Here is a 6415-nt window from a genome sequence, read left to right as displayed (position 1 = left end):
AAAATAAATAAAATGTAGTCTGCACACAAGTAAAGTAAAATAATATTTCTTTAAAGAAATTAGTGTTTATAATTATAGTGCAAATGTGCATACTTCAGACTTTTAAAAAGATTTTACTATTGGCAGAGATAAACATAACATCTTTACTAGCCTTTTCCTGTTAATAAGAAAGGAAGGATATAACAAATTCACTTTTATCAGACTTGCTTAATTAGATGTCATGAAAAACTGTAATATTTTGAAATGTTTCAGCACACTGAAGAATGGTTATAGCCAAGGTACTTGTGATAAATTGTAAACATGGATTTTTGTGTAATCTCAGGTCCTGAAGCATTTGCTCATCTTCTATTACTTATGAAGAGTAGCTTACAGAAGGCAAGAAACGAAAGCCTTCACATGGCTGCAGTTATGAACAAGGAGTTGGGAATTAAGCAGAACCAGAAGAGCAGATGTTGGATTTAAGTCAGAATTCAGGACAAGACCTCACACAAAGAATGATTCACACTTGTTTGCCTCTTTGGACAATGCCCAGTGTGATCAAATAAATGCCTTCTCTAACACAGACAAAAAGATGGCCTTGGATTTTCTAAATGATATTTCAATTCAGAAGATTAAGATAAGGCAGGGAAATCCTGGGAGATGAACATGATATTGGCATTATGATGATGTTCTTTCCTCTTTCAGAGAAAAAGATTGGAAACATATTATGTAAAGCTTCCTTCTTTATATCGATGCATCTTCTGATTCTACTGTGTAAATAAGGGTCAATTCCTGTTCTAAAAAATATATAGCTAACTAGCAATAGAAAGATAGCTATATAATTATATCTAGATATGTGGATATAGATATAACTTAAAATTTATAAAGGATAACAATGAAAACATTAAATTCAGGGAAGGATAGCTATACTTTACTGATTTTCCATATGATTGTCTCAAAATTAAGGGAAAGCTCTCACTATGATGTACCTTATTCAATGTTTGAAACAAATGCTACAATTCACTGAGCATACACAACAGGCCAATCACTCTGCCAAAAGACATGTATACATTACTAAAAGATTGTGCTGCATTCTTAAGAGTCAGAGATAGATGCTCCTATTATCTCCATTGTCAAGATGGGGAAAAAATTGAGTGTCAGGAAGGAAAATGGAGTTTCCTCAAAACATATTATTCACATGTGTGGGTTTGTGATTTCAAACCCAGTATGACCTGATTTCATCCTGGGTACCTAGGCTTCACCAAGAACTTGCCTTAAATAAAGCGCTGAATTTTTGTGATGAGTCACTTCTGAGCAACCTTCATAAATCAGCCTTGATAAATTCCCATGATCAACTACACCAGGCACCATTTCAGTAAAATCTTTGAGTCTCATAGTTTTGGGTCTGGTAACCAGATTTGCCATATAAGTTCTATATCAAGGATGAAAACTATACTGATATGTGTACACTTAAAATTTCATAGCTTGAAAATGTTAAAAGATTATCACGGAAGATCTCATATGGTCTCCTATTTTCATAAAAATGTATAGCTTCATGAAAAATAGAGTTTTATTGAATGTGTATGTTTAAGCATTTTCTAGAAATTTCCTAGAAAATCCAAATACTCACTTGTTACTAGCACTTTTCCTTAGATCATTGCATATTGTTGTATAGTGTTTCAGTGTTAAGTAAATTTAGAATTCTCTATATTATGATGGTTAAGGATTGATGAATTGGAGTTGAGATGTCCAGGTTTAAATTCTGATTCTATCAATAATCTTGGACAAATTACCTCACGTCTTTGTGTCCCAATTTAACCATGAGTCAAATGGAAACAATATATATACTTAATTTATAGACTCATATCATATTTAATTTGCATGGAAATAAGTTACAAAATAATGTTTATCACATTGTGAAAAGCACAATAGAATTTATCTATTACCATGATTATTTGGCATGTAAAAGGAAAATGTAGTTTTTTCCTCTTATGTGCACACCCCATAGTCCCAAAATCTGAAAGGCCATTTTTCTCCTCAGAACTAGGATGCTATGGCGACCCTCTTTTCATCACAAGAAATCTGGTTTCAAAACTCTTCCTTTTGCCATTGAATGCCAGTCTCAAGTACTGATGTGAATAAATTCTTCTAACCCATCATTATTAATATCCACTAATTTTGTCATCTTGAGCAGCACTAGAGCAGATCTGCCTTATGCTGAATAGATACTATACTAATTCAAATGTGTTCTAGGCTGATATAGCAGTGGGAACTGAGGTCTCTTTGTCCACAAATCATTTTTTCAACTCCCTGCTACAGTGCCCAGAGTCCAGAGAGTAACATCAGTAAGTGTATTTACAGCTCACTGATAAGGAGGTAATTGCTAAACATGCAATGATGAGGTTTCTGACTTCTTCAGTATATCTCAACTCTATGTTGATGGACACAGCAACATTTGCATCATAATCTTAGAAGGTTTTTTTAACTAATGTTGAACACTGTAACATCTATCTGGCAATTAAACACTTCTTTTTCCTCCTTTTCATTTTGACTATATATATAAAGATTTATTTATTTATGTATACAGAACTGGGGCACAAGCCAGAGGAGTATGGGTGGTGAGAGGATTCACCAGAGACAGAGTGGGGTAAGTGATGTGCAGAACAGGCAGATAAAAGAAGTACACTGCTGAGGGGAGCAGAAGGCAGGTCAGGAGAGGTCTGTCACACCATGTGGGGCACCTCCCTGCCCGGGGATTGAACTCATGAAGTGGCTGCAGCTTGCTTTGAAGTGCTGTGCTTTAACCCATTGCACCACCAGGGAGAGCCTATTATATTTTTTAATCAACGACATCTTTTCTCATTACTGTGCTACAACATATTTTATTTATGTCATTTATTTTCTTCCTTTTTCTTCTTCTATCAATATATGCTACTTCAGAGTTACTTATAAAGTAACTCCCTTAAGAATAACTACAAAAATTTAAAAAGAATAATGTAACTTGATCCTCACATACAGAAATTATTAGTTGGTTTCATTTTGAAATATGAGAAACATTTAAAAATTCTGACATAGTAGAATGTAAAGATATTCATAGAGGACTTGTTTAAGTTTTAGAATCTATCCATAACCCAGAAAAAAAAAATGAGCAAATGAACCAAGAAAGTCATGAAGCAGAGTGAAATCAACTCAAAATCAAAGAAAGGCATAAACATAAAATCTGAAAATATGTAGAAGAAATAATAGGAAAAAACACTTCATGACATAAACTTCAATAATATATTTATAGATTTGTCACCCCTAGCAAGGAAAACAAAGGAGAATATAAAATGGAGAGGCTTCTGAACAACAAAAGAGATAGCAATGAAAATATATAGACACCCCACAGAAATGGAGACAATATTTGCACACCATATTTCTTCCAAGGGACTGATTTCAAAGGTCAACAATGTGTTCATAAAACTCAACAAAAGAAAACACACACAAAAAAAAACTGGGCAGAATAACTAAATAGGCACTTCTCAAAGGAGACATAGATGGACCTCAAGAACATGAAAAAATAGTCATCATCACTTATCATCAGAGAACTGCAAATCAATACCATTGTAAGATGCCACCTCACACCTGTGATAATGGGCCACATGAAAATAACTAGAAATAAGAAATACTGACAAAGGGTGTGGAAAAAAAATCGCCCCCTTACACTGCCAGTGGGAATGTAGACTGGTCCAAACTCTATGGAAAGAAGTGTGACTATTCCTCAAAAGACTAAAAATGAATCTGGCATATGACCCAGAAATTCCACTCATAGGTATATACACAAAGAACAGAGAAACACTAATTTGAAAGGAAACATGAACCCCCATGTTTATTTCAGCACTATTTACAATAGGCAAGACATGGGAACAAACAAAAATTTCCCAAATGAGTGGACCTAGAAGATGTGGTATATATACATAAGGGGGTATTACTAAGCAATCAAAAAAGACAAACTCATGCCATTTGCAGCAACATGGATGGAGTCTGGGAAGGTAACACAAAAGTCTTAGGTATATAGCAGAGGATGCGGAGGTAGAGGGGCCAGAATGGAGGTGTTAGTCACAGAGGATGATGGGGAGGTTCAGGTGATATAGTGGTGGGAGAATTAATGACTACCCCTGAGAGGAAGACATCAAATGTTGGGCCAAAAATAAATGAATAAACAAACAAACAATGGAGTGAAAAATAAAAGCAGACAAATAGAATAATGCTAAGTGCCAGAAGGATAAAGATAAATACTAAATGGTATTACTTATTATGTGGAGTACAGGATGCCAAAATAAAGGGTCAAGTAAAGATAAATTTTAAAACCAGACCTTAGAAGCTAACATAGATTTGGATCATACAAGAGGAGATGAGGAGAGAGAAGTGTGAGAACAGGCAGAGGGAATCACAACTGACTGTGGACTATGGATTCACAGCCTACAATTCAGAGTCATTACGTTGGAGAAATATCTAGTTAGGTCTTTGACCATTTTTTCAGGAATTACCCAGGAATTGCTCAGATGCACACTGTTTATTTTCCATATTTTTCTATTTATTCAAGGATTATTTTATACTCAATTTCTTGCTTTATAACATTAGGTTCTGTGAGATGCTTGATGTAATTTGTATTTTTATTTTTTTCCTGAGGTATTTTTTGTACTAGTACATGATTTATTCTTGAGAATATTTCATGTCCATTAGAGAAAGAAGAAAGTATATATTTCTCCTTTAGAAAGAACAGTTCTATAAATGTCCAATAAATTAATCTATTCTAACGCATCATTTAAGGCCTTTATTCTTTTGTTAATTTTATTTCTGTATGATCTATCTCTTCATGTGATTAGTGTGATCCACTCTCCAACAATGTTTGAATTTTTGTACAAATGTTGTTTTAGAGCTGTTAGTAGTTTCTTTATATTACTAAGAGCTCTTGTTTTAATAACTGTTATATCTTCTTGGTGAATTAGGCCCTTGATAATTCTATTGTTTCCAATGTGTCCCTGATTACCTTTTTTAGTTGAAAATCTAGCTAATTCTCCTTTCCTTTTCAGCTTGTATGATCTTACTCCATTTTTTTTTCTATTTTCAGTTTTAAATGGGTCATTTGTGAATAAAATATTGATGATTAAAAGTTTTTCACTCACATTGTTAGTATTTCTATTGGTGAATTCAGATTATTTGTATTTGGGGTAACTGCTGTTATAAACTATTGATTATCAATCACTTTATTTTGATGCTTGATTTTTTATCCATTTTTTTAAAAAAAATCTATTTATTTATTCATACAGAACTGGAGTGCAGGCCAGAGATGCAGAGGTGGTGAAAGGATTCACCAGACACAGAGAGGGGAGCAGAACAGGCAGACTGATGAAGTACACTGCTGAGGGGAGCAGTGGGAAAGGTCAGGAGAGATCACCATGTGGGTCACCTCCAGAGCAGGGATCAAGCTCATGCTGAAGTGGCTTTAGCTTCTTAGTGTTGTGCTTTAATTCACTGCACCACCAGGGAGGGCCCTGTTTTTCCTTTTATTTTTTAATTTGTTTATTGCTGCTGTTTCTGGGTGGTTTTCCTTGGTATTTCTTTCACTTTCTTTGTTTGTTCATCTGTGGGCCTCTATTTTGTATTTTTGATTAGTGGCTACCATGTGGATTTTACTTAAATTCCTGTGTCTGAAATTTTCTATGAACTGATGCCTGGTCTCCAACACTTAATAAATAGGTTCTGGCCCTCCCTGGTGGCGCAGCGGGTTAAAGCACAGCACTGAGAATCTAAAGCTGCTTCCGCATGAGTTCGATTCCCGCCTGCCCCGGAGGTGACCACATGGCACGGCAGACCTCTCCTGACCTGCCCGCTGCTCCCCTCAGCAGTGTACTTCATCGATCTGCCTGTTCTGCTCCCCAATCTATCTCTGGTGAAGCCTCTCATCGACCCAGAGCCTCTGGCCTGTACCCCAGTTCTGTATGCACAAATAAATAAATCTTTGAAAAAAAAAATAAATAGGTTCTGTCCATTTCTCTCTCCTCTTTAGTGTTTTGTTATTGACTCATCATATTCTTGATCATGCTTCTGGCTATGCATTCCTATTGTCACTTTGCTCCAGAATTTGTGTTTCATTATTTTTCTTATAGAAACAAATCCTTGCAACATTTCTTGAAGGGGACGTTTGATGGTAGTAAATTCCAGAATCTTCTGTTTGGGAAAAACTTTGTTTTACTTTCATACTTGAACAATTTTGCAAGGTAGAGTATTCATTCTTGTAGAACTCTGAATACTATTCTCTGGAGTATGGCTAGACTAAACTCTGAATGTAATTTGAAAGATTTTATGAGTTATATTTCCCCTTTGGGGGCCTCCCTGTGGTACAGTGGTTAAAGTCTCAGTACTATCAAGCTATCTTCAGCTACTGCAAAGT

This window comes from Condylura cristata, unplaced genomic scaffold (assembly GCF_000260355.1).
Source record: "Condylura cristata isolate star-nosed mole 26May11 unplaced genomic scaffold, ConCri1.0 scaffold00014, whole genome shotgun sequence".
NCBI classification, from domain to species: domain Eukaryota; kingdom Metazoa; phylum Chordata; class Mammalia; order Eulipotyphla; family Talpidae; genus Condylura; species Condylura cristata.
The sequence above is the reverse complement of the archived record's forward strand: the minus strand, read 5'-3'. Positions refer to the sequence as shown.